The sequence below is a fragment of the Micromesistius poutassou genome, assembly GCF_964030765.1.
Source record: "Micromesistius poutassou genome assembly, chromosome: 21".
NCBI classification, from domain to species: Eukaryota; Metazoa; Chordata; class Actinopteri; order Gadiformes; family Gadidae; genus Micromesistius; species Micromesistius poutassou.
Genome location: NC_140291.1, coordinates 14,470,332 through 14,491,468, shown reverse-complemented (window position 1 = coordinate 14,491,468; position 21,137 = coordinate 14,470,332). Strand labels below are relative to the sequence as shown.

General features: G+C 46.7%; 1 pseudogene across 1 annotated transcript in view; it reads right to left on the bottom strand.

Moving 5' to 3' along the window:
• Positions 1 to 21,137, bottom strand: part of LOC311366855 (sodium channel protein type 5 subunit alpha-like) — a 139,672-nt pseudogene that overhangs the window by 33,761 nt on the left and 84,774 nt on the right. Inside the window, exons 18-21 of the transcript in view lie at positions 16,038 to 16,178; positions 14,664 to 14,799; positions 12,334 to 12,524; positions 2,102 to 2,222 (exon numbers count right to left, since the gene is read on the bottom strand). The product of the transcript in view is annotated as a sodium channel protein type 5 subunit alpha-like (transcript). The remainder of the gene's footprint in view (positions 1 to 2,101; positions 2,223 to 12,333; positions 12,525 to 14,663; positions 14,800 to 16,037; positions 16,179 to 21,137) is intronic.

The following is a 21,137-nucleotide window of genomic DNA, read 5'->3' as shown; positions in this document are numbered from 1 at the left end:
TTGGAACGGACGTTTTTATTAATTTTCCTTGTGTTTGTTTGTTTGTTTTATATAGAGTCTTGTGTTATTGTATTAAGTTCACCCTCCCCTTAAGGGAACTCTAAACAGGGGGTTAGTATCTCCTCCCGGTCCTGTGTCTGAAAGTAGGACTAGTGGGTCCAGGAAGCCATGTGGCTAACTTTGGGTGTGGGTTTAAATATGTTATGGGTTGGTGTGTTACCCCGTGTGCTTTTGGAATTGGGTCCCCCCTCATGTGTGTGCAATGTGTGCAGTGTGTGCAGTTTATGCCGTGTGCAACACTTCGGTTTGCAGTGAAACTTACTTAGCATTAGCGTCTGGGCTACTGCGCTATTGTTGGATTTAGGGCTAGGCCCAGTAGGCTAGCCTACCCCCTGGTTGGAGCTATTCTATCCCCCTCCTTATAGAAGTTGACGCATCTCACAATGCGTGATTTTATCTCATGAATATCTGTCAAATAAAGTATTGTTTATTTTTATTCTTGACTGCTGTTTTGGGATTCACAGTAGTAGGATCTTGCGGAACGTGTGTCTGTGTACCAGTCTGCGTATGTCTGACTCACGGTGTGTGTGTTCCAGTCTGTGCGTGTGTCTGTGGGTGTGTGTGTTCCAGTCTGTGCATGTGTCTGTGGGTGCAAGTCCCTTCATCACCGAGCAGGGCTGGGCAGCCGGCCCGACCTGTGCTGTGACTACGAAGCACACTTGCCTCGCCTCATTCCTCAGACCTAACTCCTCTGTCACAGTGACAGAGTGAGCCACTCCCCAACCCCCGTACCCCACTTATTATGCACCCAGAGAGACACTAGGCACCCCCCCACCACCCCGCCTAATTATTTAAGATGCACTAAGGTCAGTGAAACAGCAGGAGTCCTACGACCTGGAGAGACAATAGAGGCTCCCTGCATCATGTTTGTATGTGTATGTTATTTTCATTACCAGGAACAGGAACACACACACACACACACACACACACACACACATTCACACACCCACACACTCACACATCCACTCACTCACACACACACATCACATTTACACACACACACACACACACACACACACACACATTATCAGCAGGAGAGTACTGGCCTAGTTCTACATCAGGTGGTCTTGGATCTCAGGACCTGGGGGGAGCAGCGGACCCTGAGTGCTGCCTCAGCATAATGTGGGGGGGGAAGGGGGGCGTTATGGGAGGGGGAGGGGCATGGTATGGGGGGGGGGCAGGGTCCGGTGTGGGGGGGGCAGAGGGCCGGTATGGGGGCCTGTCCATAACTGATCTCTGGTTCACATGAGAACAGGGTGTTGAATCAGGAGCCTCCTTCCTACTCCTCTAGTGAGGCAGGAACAGGAAGTACTGGACGGCGGCCCCTCACCCCGCCCTCCCTGGTCTCATTCAGCTCTTATTTAAAATGGACTTTGCTGTGTTTTGGGTGTCAGCCATTTTGTAGACAGAGCCAAAATAATAAAAAAGGGAAAAAATCCACTGTAAAGTGTGTTATGTATTACTCATTTTCATCTTATGTTCGTTGAACAAAGTGGGACTTTATCAAAGCAGGCAGACCTTTGGCAGAACAGAATCACTGCCTTGCCAGAGTTTAAAGTAGCTAAAGATGGCGGCTGGCATTCTCTTCCTTTCTTCACTGGCTGTTCTTTGTGGTTTTCTCTCCGCCTGCGTGTCTGTCTGTCCTTGTTGACCTTTCTCTCAGTGCATCTTCACCGTGCACATGTCAGCTAAGCTTAGCAGCCTCTCATAAGAAAGAGTGGGAACAGAAAGGACGTGTACATGCTACTGTGGACCCTGCTGAGTCAGGAAGAGCCAGGTGCTGGGGTCACATGAACCAGAAACAACCATTACCCTGATCATATAGTATGAGGCCGCACGTGTGTTTCTGTGTGCAAGTGTCTGTGTGTGTGTGTGAGTGAGTGAGTGAGTGAGTGAGTGAGTGAGTGAGTGAGTGAGTGAGTGAGTGAGTGAGTGAGTGAGTGAATGAGAGAGAAAGAAAGAGGTGTGTGTGTGTGTGTGTGTGTGTGTTTTTCTGTGTGTGCATGCATTGGTGCGTGCATTTGTGTGTGTGTGTCCTTACAGTCAGGGAAACAGTTCTCAGGGTCCATGGCTTCCTCTGCCATCTCTGAGAAGTGGTCCTCTTCCTCCCCGGCCTTCCTCAGGTCCACCGTGCTGCCCTCTGATAGGCTGATTTCATCCTTCTGCTGAGAAATACCCCAACAAGCAGTTAGATTCTCATGCATCAATGAAAATAGGTAGACCCTACAAACTCTGCTGAGACATTCCCAGGTTGAGTTAAACAACACAAATCAGAGAAAAGAGCAGAGTTGAGAAAGTGTCACTGCACAATGTGAGTCCGGGCACTCTTCTCCTGGCCTGTTCTCCCTCTAAAGGCCAGCCTCTCTCTCCTGTGGGACATGATGCAGTGAGTGTCCATAGAAGAAGCAGCTGTAGTGTGTGTCTGTGGGCTCAGAGACCCTCCTCACATGGTGCAATCTGACTAAATGTTCCAGGAGAAAGTGATGAGAAACACGAGAAGACAGCAGGGTTTACAGTCCTAACAGCTGTCCCCCTGACGTCAACATCTGGCTCCATGCAGACATCTGGACTAAATGCAACCCGGGGAAATCCTGCAGCGTCTGCAAAGCATCATGGAAATTTGTCTTCACAATGGGAGGGAGAAATGCCAGACAGACGGTCTCTGGCCATTTCTGCTGAATAAGACGATGGCAATGGATGGGCTGCTGGACCACCTACACAACGACACAGTGGGGGGGGGGGGGGCTGCTGGGGGCTGCGATCACACACACACACACACACACACACACACACACACACACACACACACACACACACACACACACACACACACACACACGTGTGGCAGGAGCTGAGCCATTCGTCACCAGTGTGAAGGCATCAGTTTTCTGAGGCCATTGTGATGAACAGCAGCCTTGGAAACGCTCCCACAGAGACGTTTCAGACCACCAACACATTACTTTGTGTTATATATATGTTATATATAACGACAGACAAACAGCTGAGATACATACAGCCAGATGGACGGACAGACAGACGCGGACACTGAGATATTTGTATGAAACAGTCACCTACATGACATTTCTCTGACTGGGATGGACTGCATAATCAGTGCTAATGAAGGCACATGCCTTTCATAGTTTGTCCAGAGACTGGACGCAATCAACGATTCAAGACAAAACACCATTTAATATGGGAGGGGATGCATGTGAGAACTAGCTTTTACTGTTCCTTCACCAGGAGACCAGACGTTTACCAGCGCTGTTCAGCATATCATGCCAGAAACTACAGTTTTAGACCTGTACGTCCGTCCATGAGGACACCTGTATGTCTGTCCATGAGGACACCTGTATGTCTGTCCATGAGGACACCTGTACGTCTGTCCATGAGGACACCTGTACGTCCGTCCATGAGGACACCTGTACGTCTGTCCATGAGGAGACCTGTATGTCTGTCCTGGAGCTGACAGGATTGGTCACCACCCCAGATTCAGGGTTCATAGTTCAGTGTCAACCCATACACGTGCACACACAAACCACACACACACACACACACACACACACACACACACAGACAGACACCATGGCCAGCTCCACTCCCTCTGCACTAGGTGCTGGGGACCTGCGGGAAGACCACCACCACTCTGCCACACCACTGCTGAGCCGTGGGAGCCCGCTATGACCCATGACCTATGACCTGGCCTCCTTCCGGCTCAGACAGCTGAGTCAGACTTTATGAGTTTGAGTGAGGAGCTCCGCCCACCGCTAGATTTATGAGGTCATTAGAGCACGGGTCACCTATTAATCATTAACCTGCTAAACACAGGGCCGCGGGAGAGGGGCCCCAACAGCTGCTGCAGAGGGATGAGTATGGTGTAACGACGAGAATTCATTATACAGAGAAGAGGAGGGGGGGGAGAGGAGAGGAGGGGAGAGGAAAGGAGGGGAGATGAGAGGAGAGGAGAGATAGGTGAGGAGAGAGGAGTGGAGAGGGGAGAGGAGAGGAGAGAGAGGTGAGGAGAGAGGAGAGGAGAGAGGAGAATGGAGAGGAGCGAGAGGAGATGAGGGGAGATGAGAGGAGAGAGGCGAGAGGGGAGAGGAGAGAGGAGAGGAGACAGGAGATGAGAGAAGGGGAGGAAAGGATAGAAAATATGCAATGGAGAAACCAAGCTGGATAAGGGCATGAAGCAAAAACACCATACAAAGTTTGACAAAAGAATGAAATTACGCAAAAAAATTATGCATATGATAATAACAATAATAATTTCATAATTGAAATGGTCAAAGAAGAAGTTGATAGTTCATTGATATTAGCATCAGAGGAAGGGTAGGGGCAAACAAGGTATAGAAAATCTGTGCATGTACTCTCCTACTATTAGACGGGTGGACGTTTTATTAACGGTCAGAATACCAAACGGGGACCAGGGTCTGAAACAGGATATGAATCATGCTTCGCAAAGTTTATACAAACACTCTGTTATACCTTTAAGAAACTTTAGGTTGTGTCATCAAAATCCAAAGACGTCGGTGGCACTCAGAGAAAATCACCTGGACTCCATCTTGTCCCCTGGACAGCACCCGGTGTGTGTGTGTGTGTGTACTGAGGTAGTGTTTGTGTACCTGCCACTGCTCAGGTGGGCCGCTTAAATATCCCTGAGCCTCGTCAGCACAAAACACTACGCAGGTTCAATGAACTAGAGAGGAGGGCTCAGTGGGGTGATAGGTGTGGTTAGTGGGAGGGGGATTGTTCTTACAAATGAACCAGTCTGCTGACTAACCACCTTCAAATACCACAGCACCCCTGGCCAGCTCCATGATTCATCTGCTTATGTGGGTCAGGCCCGGCTGACACACATTCCACACGCGCACTTCACTTATATTATTTTGCAAATTGTAACGGGACGACGTTGCTGAGACAGCGGACCTGCGGCCCGAACACAGTGTCCCAGCATGTGGCGCCTGACGTAGCGCCCGGCGCCGCTCGTTTGTTACTCCACTGTGGACATGCTAGTGCTAGCCCAGGACATAAGCAGGTCACCAGCTGAGGCTGGGAATGTGTGCAATAAAGTTTAAGTGCAATTTAACTTTAGCAAAATGCTAAAGCAACAAAATATCTTCTGAAAGGATGATGATATTTTTTTCATTGTTGTGTTAAGTTTTAGAACCTAACATGTTTTACTTCTTCTTGATAATCATTGAGTGTTCCACAGATAATACAGAATGCTTCCCATGACCAAACACTCACAAACATTAAAGAAAACGGATCATCAGTGCTTACCGCTTAGAAGGAAGGGATATGACAGCCAATAGAATGAGATGATTGGGAAACTGAGGCTACATATAATCAACACACACACACACACAGAGGTTGTAAGGGCTAGTGGTGGCTGTTAGGTGATGTATCACCACTCGCTAGCTCTCAGCTGGGCTCTAAAGGTCAAGCTAAGGTCAAAGGTTGCTTTAGTGGTCTGAACACACTCAAACGTTGAAAAAATGAACCAAATAAAATGGTTTGGTCATCAAGGTCGGACTCAAGACCTGTTTTGTGTTCCATCAAGCAATAATAGAAAAAGATAATAATATAATAGAAATGTAAATCTTGATATACCGTATACAGTATGTAAACAATAGTATTAGAGAATGAGGTAATGGTCAGGATAGGGTTGGGTTAATCAATCTATTTTCTCTAATCTCTGAGTATCCCCATCTCTCTTGTGGTAAACTTTAAGGTGCTGAAGAGAGAGGGGTTTTGGGAGTAGAGATGGTTCCGCCCCCTGTCACATCAGGTGCCTCTGGGGTGCCTCTGGGGCCTCAGCAGTCCTATGTTATAACAGACCTTCTGGGGTCCAGCAGTCGTATGTTATAACAGACCTTCTGGGGTCCAGCAGTCCTATGTTATAACAGACCTTCTGGGGTCCAGCAGTCCTATGTTATAGCAGACCTTCTGGGGTCAGTCCTGTTATAGCAGACCTTCTGGGACCAGTAGTCCTATTATAGCAGACCTTCTGGGACCAGCAGTCCTGTTATAGCAGACCTTCTGGGACCAGTAGTCCTATTATAGCAGACCTTCTGGGACCAGCAGTCTTGTTATAGCAGACCTTCCGGGGTCAGTCCTGTTATAGCAGACCTTTCTCAGGTCCAGCAGTCCTGTTATAGCAGACCTTCTGGGGTCAGTCCTGTTATAGCAGACCTTCTGGGACCAACCAACCTGTTATATCAGACCTTCTGGGGTCCAGCAGTCCTATTTTATAGCAAAGTCAAAAAGTCAAAGTCAGCTTTATTGTCAATTCCAAAATATGTGCAAGACAAATAGAGGAATCAAAATTTTGTTCATTTCCAACCTTCTGAGGGGAGACAGCTTGGTACGGAAAGTTAAAACTCTAAGTTACACCTTGTCTTCTGTTTCATTACAGAGATATTCTAGGAAAATACACAAACCATGAGAATCTGAAGCCTGATTTGGGAGACTTTCTCTTACAGTTTTCTCCATTGTATACACACAAAAAATGCAAAAACTATGCACACAATTCTGAAAACTTGAAGCTCATGTATCAACAAGACCCCAGACTGCTAAACTCTAAACACAATTCCATTGTTATCACTCATATAGAATATATATACAAATCACATAATTTAGCACACTTGGTTCACCTGGAAAAAACTTTTTTGCAGGTTTTGTCAGTTCAGCTGAACATTTTATTGTATTACAGTTACAACTAGATATTTGCTTTGTTACCTTTTTGTATTTGTGCACTGATTTCATCATTACATCCCCCGAGTCTAAACATTTTCTTACTGTTGTGTTTTTCATTTTACTTATCAGTGCAATTACTGTGAGTTTTGCCAAAATAGGTAACATTTGTGTATTCTCAGAACAATGTTACAGTATCAACAGTGCAGTATGACTCTTGGAAGCTGGGTTGTGAGTTTAGCCCATTGGAGCTCATTGGATAGACAAATATTCATTGTATCCTATTCTGATACGATTGTGTCAATGCAATATTTATACGATATATTCCCAGTATTGTATTACAATATGGCAACAGTCTTTATACTGTATGTACCATACAATTACAACCTTTTCAACTTTAAAAAAGGAAACAATTTCTCCACAATTTTTTGAATATGTAACATGGCCTCATGATCACACCAGTGTTTACAGTTTAAACCCATTTCCTGAAACTATAGCTACATTTCTCAAAACTCTAAACACAAAACTGAATAGAGTTAACCATTTGGTCAAAATTCCACAAATCTCTTGCAAAATGAAACACTGCACTCAAAACCATGTTGTCTTTTCTCAAAACTGATTCTTTCCACCAAAACGATAAACACAGCTATCATATGAATATCTCTTAAAGAGCATCAATTAAACACTGGTGTGATCACAGGCCATGTTAGATATTCAAATGTATACAATTGTGGACAAATTGGTTCCTTTCTTAAAGTTGAAAAGGTTGCAATTTTATGGTACATACAGTATAAAGATTGTAAATAAAGACTGCCATATTGCAATACAATACTGTAAATATATCATATAAATACATTGACACAATCGTATCAGAATAGGATACAATGCTTATTTGTCTATCCAATGAGCTCAAATGGGCTAAACTCAAAACCCAGCTTCCCAGAGTCATACTGCACTGTTGATACTGCAACATTGTTAAAGTTCTGAGAATACACAAATGTTACCTATTTCGGCAAAACTCGCAGTAATTACACTGATTATTACACTGAAGTAAAACACTACAGTAAGACAATGTTTAGACTGTCTTTCAGGGGATGTAGGGTTAGGGCAGGCTGATTTCCCATGCAGGGGACGGAGCTCTTAGAGGAGACACAGGGGGGACTCAAATCTGAGGCCTTGCATGATTAATCGTTAAATCTTGGATTATTATGTTTGTATGCTGCATGATTGTTTGTATGTTACTGTACCGTTATTACCCAAATATATGACCATCATTTATATAAGTTCCGATGACTCTTTATTCTACCCAGTTTAGACAATTGTGATTGACTTGGTCCGGAACTCCCACCACACAGATCTACATGTATTTGTGGAGACAAAATTGTTAACTCTATTCACTTTTGTGTTTAGAGTTTTGAGAAATTGAGCTATAGTTTCAGTAAACATGTTTAAACTATTGGGAAAACCACCTGTTCATATTCTCACATGTGAATTAGTTGTCCTCATTCTGGATTGATGACATGTTTCACAACGGAATGGAGCTGAATTGGGTCATGGAGAATTCAAGGTCATTGCAGAGGTTGTTTGGAAAATATTGTTTGCTTACGTAGTAAGTAGAGAGAAAAGGAATAGGAACATAGAGCATTAGAGAGAGAGAAAGAGAGAGAGGTACAGAGACAGAGAGAGACTGAGACAGAGAGAGAGAGAGAGAGAGAAAGAAAGAAAGAAAGAAAGAAAGAAAGAGAAAGAGAGATGGGAATAAGGTGTACAGAGGGCTAAATAAATAGAGGGAGTAGGAGAGAGAACATAGAGAGAGCGAGAGAGAGGGGGGGGGGGGGCGGTTGGAGAACATGTGTATGATTAAAGAGGAGAGGTGAGGAGGAACTGGCTCAGCACAGGTGTGTCCACACACACACACACACACACACACACACACACACACACACAAACATGGTGACACAGAAATGTCACTTTACATACAAAGCAAAGAGGGGGACATGGGAATGCAGCTGCAGGAAAGAGAAATAGTGAAAGACAGTCTGGGAATCTGGGGAGACAGGGAGGCCTCTCCTTCTTCCTCCTTCTCGATGTGTCATTCCTTCATCTCCTCAGCCCTCCTGTATGTTCCTCCCCTACTCCTCCCTACTCCTCCCCTACTCCTCCCCCACTCCTCCCTATTCCTCTCCTACTCCTGCCTTACTCCTCCCCTACTCCTCCCCCACTCCTCCCTATTCCTCTCCTACTCCTGCCTTACTCCTCCCCTACTCCTCCCCCACTCCTCCCTATTCCTCTCCTACTCCTGCCTTACTCCTCCCCCACTCCTCCCTATTCCTCTCCTACTCCTCCCCTACTCCTCCCCCACTCCTCCCTATTCCTCTCCTACTCCTGCCTTACTCCTCCCCTACTCCTCCCCCACTCCTCCCTATTCCTCTCCTACTCCTGCCTTACTCCTCCCCTACTCCTGACCTACTCAAGCCCTACTGCTCCTCTCTTGTCACACTGGTTTGTGTCCTCAACCACTGTCCTCACACACACACACACACACACACACACACACACAAACACACACATACACGCACACACGCATGTATGTACGCACACACACACACACACTCACACACGCACGCACGCACGCACGCACACACGCACGCACACACACAGGGAATATTTTGTACAAAATGGCATTCAGTTATTAAACACAAAATCACACAACAGAACAAGACATTCCCAGCATGCATCACATGAGGTGGCGTCAAACACTTACTAGCGATGAGATATTCGGAGACAAGAACAAGACATGCACACACACACACACACACACACACACACACACACACACACACATACACAGACATACAAATACATACAAACACACACACACGCAGTGAGGGGCACACACAAAGAGCTCGGTGTGGGGATAGAGGCGGGCTGGGCAGTGCGTTGTAGAGATGTGGGCAGTGGTTTGGGGAGCGGGGAGCTCAGTGTGTTGTGAGGCTCAGTGCGTTGTAGAGCTCAGTGCGTTGAGGAGCTCAGTGCGTTGAGGAGCTCAGTGCGTTGAGGAGCTCAGTGCGTTGAGGAGCTCAGTGCGTTGTAGAGCTCAGTGCGTTGGGGAGCTCAGTGCGTTGAGGAGCTCAGTGCGTTATGGAGCTCAGTGCGTTGGGGAGCTCAGTGCGTTGTGGAGCTCAGTGCGTTATGGAGCTCAGTGCGTTGGGGAGCTCAGTGCGTTGTGGAGCTCAGTGCGTTGTAGAGCTCAGTGCGTTGGGGAGCTCAGTGCGTTGGGGAGCTCAGTGCGTTGGGGAGCTCAGTGCGTTGGGGAGCTCAGTGCGTTGTAGAGCTCAGTGCGTTGGGGAGCTCAGTGCGTTGGGGAGCTCAGTGCGTTGAGGAGCGGGGAGCTCAGTGCGTTGTAGAGCTCAGTGCGTTGAGGAGCGGGGAGCTCAGTGCGTTGTAGAGCTCAGTGCGTTGAGGAGCGGGGAGCTCAGTGCGTTGTGAGGCTCAGTGCGTTGAGGAGCTCAGTGCGTTGAGGAGCTCAGTGCGTTGAGGAGCTCAGTGCGTTGAGGAGCTCAGTGCGTTGAGGAGCTCAGTGCGTTGAGGAGCTCAGTGCGTTGTAGAGCTCAGTGCGTTGAGGAGCTCAGTGCGTTGTAGAGCTCAGTGCGTTGTAGAGCTCAGTGCGTTGTGGAGCTCAGTGCGTTGTGGAGCTCAGTGCGTTGTGAGGCTCAGTGCGTTGTGAGGCTCAGTGCGTTGTGAGGCTCAGTGCGTTGTGAGGCTCAGTGCGTTGGGGAGCTCAGTGCGTTGTGAGGCTCAGTGCGTTGGGGAGCGGGGAGCTCAGTGCGTTTGTGAATTATTTTCAACCCAAAGGAGAGTAACAAGGAGAAGACACAGACCACCACGAGGAGGACTGGAAGTTCAGAGAAACTTCTGGATGTTTCCATGACCCGGTCCTGTCACTCTGTCATCACTCCACTTACAGGGACACGTCAGAGAGGTGTCACTTTGACCTTTGTCCCTTCCTTCTCTGCCATTCGTCAGCCACACCTCTCTTATCCCTCGTATAGGGCTGTCCTTCGTGCAGGGTCGTGTCTCCGTCTATGGCATTACGTAAGTGAAGAGGTCTAAGGTCAGGGATGTGACCACAACACAGCAAACTGTGAATGATCTATCTCCACGTGGCTCAGGGGCACTTTGGCAGCTTAAGTATTGTAGAGTCTGCAGCGTTTAACTCCACCAAAAAATTTGTGAGGAATTTCGAGGAAAAATGTTCTTTCATCCATTGTAGTTGCTGTTGTTGTCACATTTCGTTCCTTGGAGTATTGGGAGATTTCTGAGATGTTAACCTTTATAAATAGTTTTATGCCTGCTCATGCCTTTAGGCAAACACTGTTTTACAAGAACAATGTTGGTGGAATTAAATAGTTGAAATGTGAAATGAGAAATACCAACTTTACAAAAACAGAATGTATCATAGTTGTTTCTCTTTCCTGTCTGCTGGATGCCAGTAAGAACCAAAGTTTGCCTCTGTTAGAGATTGAATCCCTCTGAAGAATATGAATGTCAGCTGACTGTGAAGCCAAACCATCTGGCTACTAGCTGATCTCCTTTCAGGGCCGCTGAGCAGACCCGCAAACCCTGCCCACACTAGAAGAAAAGGAACACACCAACACTCACACCAACACACATGTGGGTCAGTGCCTGGCTCAAGAGCGTTTCAGTCCAGATCAAAGTTAGACAACCCCAGACATCTGTCACCGCCAACGCCTGACTGAAGCCCAGGTGGGGCCCCTCCTCCCACCCCCACCCTGCATCAAACACCCAGAGACCACCTGAGAGACAGCTGGCATCACATACATGCCCACGTGTGTGTTGGTTGGTTGTTGGTGGAGTGTGTGTGTGTGTGTGTGTGTGTGTGTGTGTGTGTGTGTGTGTGTGTGTGTGTGTGTGTGTGAGAGAGAGAGTGTGAGAGAGATTGTGTGCGTATGTGTGTCCGTGTGGGTTATGAGCATTTGTTTTTAAAAGTCAGTGTGAAACGATGGAGTTCTTATCATAGTTTTGTGTTTAGTGTGTTTGTGAGTTTGTGCGTTTGTGTGTTTGTGAGAAGTCTCACAAAAATAACAAAAAATTGATTTATATATATATATGTGTGTTCTTTTTATATATATATATATATATATATATATATGGTTCTGGTATTTCTATCCCAGAGGTTCTGGTCTGTGCCCCAAGAGGTTCTGGTCTGTGCCCCCCAGAGGTTCTGGTCTGTACCCCCCAGAGGTTCTGGTCTGTGCCCCCCAGAGGTTCTGGTCTGTGCCCCCCAGAGGTTCTGGTCTGTGCCCCCCCAGAGGTGCTGTTCTGCCCCCCAGAGGTTCTGGTCTGTACCCCCCAGAGGTTCTGGTCTGTGCCCCCAGAGGTTCTGGTCTGTACCCCCCAGAGGTTCTGGTCTGTGCCCCCCAGAGGTTCTGGTCTGTGCCCCCCAGAGGTTCTGGTCTGTGCCCCCCCAGAGGTTCTGGTCTGTGCCCCCCCAGAGGTGCTGTTCTGCCCCCCAGAGGGTGGGTCCCCTCTAAGGTCCAGAAGATGGAAGAGGGCTCTTACCTCAAACTCCTCCTCCGTCTCCTCCTTCTCTGAGGTGACGCTCCGCTGTTCCTCCTCCTCGTCCTCCTCGTCCTCCTCCTCTGGGAACTCCACGTCCGACTCCCCCGGCGCGATGGGCACGCTGATGGTTAGGTTGGGGTTGGTCATGTAGCTGTCCTCCTCCGGGGCCACGTACTTCTCCAGACCACGGCCTGGGGAGAAACACTGGTCTGGGTACTGGGAGACACACTGGTACGGGTACTGGGAGACACACAGTGGTCTGGGAACTTGGAGAGACTCACTGGTCTGGGTACTGGGAGAGACTCACTGGTCTGGGTACTGGGAGAGACTCACTGGTCTGGGTACTGGGAGAGACTCACTGGTCTGGGTACTGGCAGAGACTAACTGCGTCTAGGTACTGGGAGAGACTCACTGATCTGTGTGTGTGTGTGTGTGTGTGTGTGTGTCTATGATGGATGGCCGCGTTGGACTCAGGTGTGTGTATCAGTGGCGGCTGGTGGTTTTTAAAGTGAGGGAGGAAGGACTGCTTGCACTGTTAGTGGTGTATGGTGGCATAAGTATGTGAGAATCAAGTTGTTTCAGGGTGTTTTGGTGAACTACAAAATAGCAGGGAGGAATAATTATGTGAATAAAATGTATACAAATCCACCAGTGGCAGCATTGTACTTTGAAAGCTGGTGGGCAGCATGTCTTGGACTACCAGGGCAGAAGGAAAGGATACAAAGCCAATTAGTCAAATCAGGCCTACTCTTGATTTGAAAAACTAAATCATTGGGCCTATTTTTGCCCTCAATGACTGAAGCTATTGGTTGTAATTTGGCTATGTTTATTTTCAGCTACAATTGTTTTAAGAAAAATGAAGACACAAGACCAAAAGTGATGCCATTTAAAATGCATCATGCTCTGAATCTTTCACTAACATCCTTTCCACAATATTAAACAGAACGGTCAGAGTTACAAACAATTAAAAGAACAAGAACATAATTTCACAACTATTGACATGGGCTGTGAGCCTAACATTGCTTGAGGCAAATGTGGATGTTAATGGATGTTTCAGAATGTTGGTCATGGTGTTAAGCCAAATAAGATTGAGGGACTTCATTTATAGATCAAGTCAATCCTCCTCGCTGTTTGTTTGGTCATACCAAACGGGATTTTCTTTTTTTTTTCGCCACCCTTTCAGACGGCTTGGTAACCCAACGGTGGAGTACCGAAAAATAGGTAGACTCAGTGTGTTTATTTCGGCAGACTTTTGGTGGTGGAAACGCCAATATAAGCAAACCGAACCGTACTGTACTGCAACGAACAGTAGCGCACCGCTCGGTGGAAACGGGGCATACGAGCAGGTTTGTTGGTTCTCGTAGCCTAGAGACTTGAGGGGATAAACCCTCCCTCCGGGCTGCTCCACAGCCAGGGCTCCTGCTTATTGGTTCATAGCACAGCCAGGGCTCCAGCCTATTCGTGAATAGACGTTGATGCGATTCAGATCCCTTAGCTAGTCCCACCCACTCAGAGGACGACTTTCCTCCTCTCGCCCATTGACTCCCATGCAACTCACTGGCCGCCAGTAGTTCCCGAGAAATGAATGGGAGTCAATGGAGGCTGAGGGAGGAACGTCCTCCCTGAAGTAATATCCAATAGGCGATAGGGGGTGCTAATATCGCTTTACCCAGGGAAACTAACATTACATATACAAAGGCATTAAAGTAGTTATATTTAAGGGCATTAACTCATTACAGTAGTATGGGCAATCTACACTTTTTATTCTTAACAATGTTAAGGAGGATCTTCCTCCCTCTCCTCACTGGAGGAGAGCCCCGTTTGACCAAGGTATTTGTGTGTGTGTGTGTGTGTGTGTGTGTGTGTGTGTGCCTATAACGGTGCCGCCGGACTCGCCGGTGTGTGTGTGTGTGTGTGTGTGTGTGTGTGTGTGTGTGTGTACCTATAATGGCCCCGTTGGACTCAGGTGTGTGTGTGTGTGTGTGTGTGTATGTGTGTGTGTGTGTGTGTGTGTGTGTGTGTGTACCTATAACGGCCCCGTTGGACTCAGGTGTGTGTGTGTGTGTGTGTGTGTACCTATAACGGCCCCGTTGGACTCAGGTGTGTATGTGTGTGTGTGTGTGTGTGTGTGTGTGTGTGTGTGTGTGTGTGTGTACCTATAACGGCCCCGTTGGACTCAGGTGTGTGTGTGTGTGTGTGTGTGTGTGTGTGTGTGTGTGTGTGTGTGTGTGTGTACCTATAACGGCCCCGTTGGACTCAGGTGTGTGTGTGTGTGTGTGTGTGTGTGTGTGTGTGTGTGTGTGTGTGTGTGTGTGTGTGTGTGTGTGTACCTATAACGGCCCCGTTGGACTCAGGTGTGTGTGTGTGTGTGTGTGTGCTGCTGAGGCGTTTCAACTTCATCATGGCTTTGGCCTCCTTCCGCTTCTGCCTCCGACGCTTCAGGTTCCCATTGAAGAAATCCACCACCTAGTGCACACACACACACACACACACACACACACACACACACACACACACACACACACACACACACACACGAGAGAGAGAGAGAGAACGAGAGAGAGACAAAAAAGAGAAAAGAGACAAAACAATTTCAGATTGTTAGAAGATTAATGAAAATGAATGAATAAGGAATTCATTTTATAATTATAATTAAACAACATGGTAAGGGCTAATTAGCCCTCAATACACCTATAGACCAATCAGGCAGACAGAGAGAGACACCCAGTCAGTCTGCCAGACAGACAAAAAATGATGGGCAGAGAGAGAGAGTCAGCCAATCTGCCAGAACATCAGACAGACAGACAGATAGCCAGAACACCAGACAGACAGACAGGCACCCAGAACACCAGACAGACAGACAGGCAGCCAGAACACCAGACAGACAGACAGGCAGCCAGAACACCAGACAGACAGACCAGTCGAGCACCAGGCAGGCCACCAGCCCCACCACCAGACAGACAGACAGACAGACAGCAAGGTACCTTTCCCCTGCAGCAGACAGACAGACAGACAGACACACAGGTACCTGTCCCCTGTAGCAGACAGACAGACAGAGAGACAGAACATCAGACAGACAGACAGGCAGCCAGAACATCAGACAGACAGACAGGCAGCCAGAACACCAGACAGACAGACAGGCACCCAGAACACCAGACAGACAGACCAGTCGAGCACCAGACAGGCCACCAGCCCCACCACCAGACAGACAGACAGACAGACAGCAAGGTACCTTTCCCCTGCAGCAGACAGACAGACAGACAGACAGACAGACACACAGGTACCTGTCCCCTGTAGCAGACAGACAGACAGAGAGACAGACAGGTACCTGTCCCCTGCAGCAGACAGAGAGACAGACAGACAGACAGGTCCCTGTCCCCTGCAGCAGACAGACAGACAGACAGACAGGTACCTTTCCCCTGCAGCAGACAGACAGACATACAGGCAGACAGACAGACAGGTACCTGTCCCCTCCAGCAGACAGACAGACAGACAGACAGACAGGTCCATGTCCCCTGCAGCAGACAGACAGACAGACAGGTCCCTGTCCCCTACAGCAGACAGACAGCCAGACAGACAGACAGGTCCCTGTCCCCTACAGCAGACAGACAGCCAGACAGACAGACAGGTCCCTGTCCCCTGCAGCAGACAGACAGGTCCCTGTCCCCTACAGCAGACAGACAGCCAGCCAGACAGACAGGTACCTGTCCCCTGCACCAGGTCAGGCCCCTGGTTATGCGGTGGATGGCGATGTGCAGGTTGTTCATCTCGCCGTCGTCGTCTGGAGCGGACAGGTTCTCAGAGCTGAAGCTGCTCAGCAGGAGGGCCAGGAACAGGTTCAGCACCTGGACACACAGACAGACAGACAGGTAGACTGAGAGGTAGACAGACCGACAGGCAGGGAAAGCTAGAGAGGGAGGCAGACAGACAGACAGGCAGGTGGACATACAGAAAGAGGGACAGACAGGTAGACAGTAGAGACAGACAGGTGTGCACACACACACACACACACCCCACCCTTCCCCACACACACACACACACATGCACACTCACACAAACACACACACACACACTAACTCACCCACACACACTTGCCTCACAAACTGAGAGTCCCCTGAGCCACTGCAGGGCCAGTCAATAGTGGTCCCCAGCTGGCTGTTACATAAGAAGAACAGCAGTGGATCCACCAGATTCAGGCCTGATGACACTGACCCTCCCGGCCACTGGATCAATATGGACCCTCATTTAAGCATTATGCTGCGTTCACACCAAAAAAGAGGGTGCGGCGCGACTCCATACAAAGCTAATGCAAAGACGCGTTTAGAGGCAAATTTGTCGCGAGAAAAACGTGCGGCGCGAATTGATGAATGGCACAGCATGAATGCCCTGGTATACATTCGTGTGATACTTGGTCGTGACAGCCAATCAGTGTTCACTTCACTCCCTGCAGTCAAGAGTGAACTGCAGCATGGAGGAAAGTGATTGTTGCCGTTTGCGGACTTATATAATATAATATAATATAAAGATATCTTTATAATATAATATATAATATCACGGCCAAAAGCTGTGTGCGCCAATGATATTATGAATCTTAAAGACTGCGTTGTGTTCTCCGACGTCTCTGGTACTTCCACAACAAGTATAGACTCTAACTCCCTGAAGTCCAGATTGAACTGTGACATGGAGGAGAAAGGGATCGTTGCCGTTTGCGGACTCCTGGATCCCTTTCCCCTCCATGTCGCGGTTCAAGCTGGACTTCAGGGAGTCAAAGCCAAAGTTCCTCTACCCCAATTCCTTCTCAATCATGGCCGAAATAACCCCCACTACGAGTCTTTACTTGTTGTGGAAGTACCAGAGTCATCGGAGAACACAGTCTTTAAGATTCATACTATCATCCGTAGGCACACACAGCTTTTGGCCGTGATATTATTTATTATATTATAAAGGGTAACACTTTATATTAAGGTCCTTGTAATAAGCTTTTGTTTATAGGTAATAAGACACTTATTATATGCTTATTAACATTAATTGGTGTTAATAAGACTATATATAAGTGTTAATAATAACATCATGAACATGTTTATTGTGTGATTATAAGACATTTATAAGCACTTAGAAGAAACTTGTTAACTATTTATTGATTGCTTAATAACATTAATAATAGTCTCATGAGTTTCTTATAGTTGTTAATAAACACATTACAAACCCATTTATGTCATTATGTCATTGTTAAACCTTTACTAAGAATTTTTTATGCTTATTAAGGTTAATAAGTCTCCACATGTTGAGTGAGTGTGATCTGGTTTGTGCCTCATATCATCCTTTAAAGGCTTTTATTTTGAAGGTTATGAAACCGAAAGTTCTGTTTATGCAAGTGGCTGAAGGCTTGACCTCTATGCCTGACGAAGGCGTGTCTCAATTCAGGGGCCGCATCCTTTGAAGGATGCATTTGAAGACCGATTGCGTCTGAAGGCTGTCCCATTTACAAGGCTCCTTCAAATGCGGACAAGAAATGCAGCCTTCTTTTCCCGGATTTGAAGCTCCACCGGCTGGATCCTTCACGGCCCAACGTATCCCACCAGGGCCGGATTAACCAATGGGTTTTCTGGGCACAGGCCCAGGGGCCCGCCCATAGAGAGGCCCGCCTTGCAGATCGTTTTTTTTATTTTTTATTTAATTTTACATTCCAACAGAATGATGTGATTCATTGGTTAACAAATATAGTAACTGCCTGACAATTTCTCTACTACGTTGCCTTGTCCGCCCTGCAGCACTATTTTACCTAAATAACATTAGCGTCACAATGTTTTGTTGTTGTACCCGCCCATTTTTTTACCACACTACCACACTGTCAGTTATCAGCCATTAGCCAAGATGAATGAAAGTGGATGTAGCAAACGTAAAAGGAAGAGAGAAAAAGAAGGAAGGGAGGCTTTACTTTTAAAAAGTGTGCCATCTATTGACACATTTTTCGTCAAACACAACACTGCCACCAACACCGGTGTTGTTGAGTTGTTCAGCAACAACAGCAACTTGAAATGCAAACTGTCAACGACTTGGGAGCTGACCTGCCTCCTGAGGCTGGTTGCTGTAGTAGCTGGCCGCAGTCTGCAGCTAGCTGCTGTATTTTTTCTGAATCTCAGGAAGATTGGATGTATAAAGAGTGTGATCCGTTTATGGGGCGAGTTCAACGAAAAGGCTCGCTCTGTTCTCACCGAAAGAGTGCTGCTTTCCAAAACCGGAGGAACACATACCCTGCATCCCTCCGTGATGGGTTTAGGAGGTAAAACCCGCTCTCTCTCCAATGATTTGTTCACTTGCCATCTCCCAAATGGTGAGAAAGTTGCAAGGGAATGGTTGCTGTACTCGCCCTCCACAGGGAATGTGTTTTGTTTTGCGTGCATGCTCTTTTCCTCAAAAAAATCAATTTTCAAGTGTTTTCAATTTTCAGATTGGAAACACTCAGAACGTGTGCATGACCATGAGAAAAGCTTGCGGCATACGACTAATATGTTAGCATTGTGTCAGCGCTCCTCTGTCACTGGTAGGGGAACTGTAAATGCTAGGTTAGTGCAGCAGCTAGAGGGTGAAAAACGCTACTGGTCAGATGTTTTAAAACATGTGATTGTTGTGATTAAATTTCTCTGTGAACGAGGGCTGCCTTTTCGCCTTTTTTGGTGATGATGAGTTACTTGGTTCTCCACATAATGGCAACTATCTTGGCATTCTAGAGGTCATTACTAATTTTGATCCTTTTTTTGCTGAGCATGTTAGCAAGTATGGGCAGAAGGGTAAGGGCATTACATCTTACCTCTCATCCACTACATGCGAGGAATTGATCCAGCAAATGGGTGAAAAAGTGAAAGCTACCATAGCTGCAGAGATACAGCAGGCAAAGTATTTCTCTCTGATTGTGGACTCCACTCCTGGGCCCCGTTTCCCGATAACGATGGATCCATGCTCGTACAATGGATCTCACGATGCATCTTTAATTTTAGGGGAGCGTTTCCCGAAACTCATCTTAACATGAACGTGCGTGCTCTGCTCTTACGACGTCGTAGGATTGTAGCTGTCTACTGACACGGTGCTGAAATGGGCTCGGTAGAAGGGGGAGACGCAGGAATGTTGTTGGATTAAACTATATTTTGTGGCAGCAAAAAAATATCTCCCCATCAAGGCCAACAGTAGAGTAGCCTACGAAAAGAATAGACTAATATGAATGCTACAAATATTAAAACACAATTGATTAGGTCTAGGCCGACATATGCTATATCAGTCCTAATCCCGAACGCACCGTGCATACATTGTTTCACGGCATTTTCTCCCCTGAAATAATTCCATATTACAAAAATAAAAAATAGCATGTGTCTGTGTGACAACTATAGCATTTATTTAAATGTGCTGATTTCTGAAACATGCTTTGCGCCACAAAGAGGGCAGACTTTCTCTGATTCCGCAGGTGTCATTCATTCATTCAGTGATCGGCGCGCTGCGCACTCTCTAGAAACTTTGGTGTCAACATTTAAAATGCAACGTTCCATTCAAATCATGATGGTGATTTGTGACTACTCACGTGAGCAATCTCAGGAGACCACGCAAACAGGCAACCAAATTATTTTTTGGTGTGAACGTCGCATTACGCTTCACGGAAATACAACACCCACAATAACCCTAGCTTTTTTTCTTTATCCAGATATGTGTGTGTGTGTGTGTGCGTGCATGCATGTGTATTGGTCTGTGTGTGTGTGTGTGTGTGCTATTAAGATTGTTGTCATTTGCATTCCCAGTGTAGCCACGAAGTCTGATACTCCGATCGAGGCCAATCGACTGACTTCATTGTTGTGTAGATTCCTTTAACTGTTGTAGCCTTGCTTGCAGACTTGCAGTACACTTCCCCCATAGTGTATTGCAGTTTAACTTGGCCTCTGCCAATCCTAAACTCTCAACGATGTTCACTCCCACTCACCTTTGTTACCTTTGTATTCACTTCCCACAATGCAAACATTTCCCTGTAAGAATCTTGTTCACCCATTGTCTCACTGAATGTATCCTGGCCAACGTGTCCTAAAAATAAGTTTCTCCTCATCAGTGTGTGTGTGTGTGTGTGTTTGTTTGTGTTTGTGTGTGTCTGTGAGTGAGAGAGTGAAATAAGATAGAAAATGTAATCCAACGCATAAGGGATTACTGTGCCTTTTTGCATGTCGCTTTGGATAAAGGCATCTGCTAAGAATCATAACCATATTTCAGTTAAATTTAGCTGAGGGGTGTATAGCCAATGCAAAGATGGATAGTTGAGTGTGGATGAGTTGAGTTATGGTTGGACAGAAATCAGACACTGAAAATAGCACAACTGCACAACCTTTGAACAATTATCTGTTTTCTGTGGGTAAGATGAGGGAGGTAGTTAGATATGCTTCTTAAAATGTAAATCACAGTCAATATTAGAAAATAAATTTCCTGCAGAAAATGCGGTGAGTGCTGTAGTACAAAGTGAGGTTGAAAATATGTTTTAATAAAGCCACATAGATTAAGACGTAAAGAAATGTTAAATGGCTTAAATCAAGTGAAGGGATTTGAACAGAGTTCAAAAGTCTAAATGGAGTAAACAATGTAAACATGCACACCATAAAAAAAATGTAATAGTTGGAAACAAATAAAGTGACAGCTGAATGAAAAGCGTAAAGCATTGCTAAAAATGCAGAAATGTAAAATGAATTGAACTGAAGAATCTGAAAGGTCATATGTGTTGCAGTGCACTGCTGAAAAACCTGGAAGCTGAAATCCAAAACTGACTGACGCTGAAT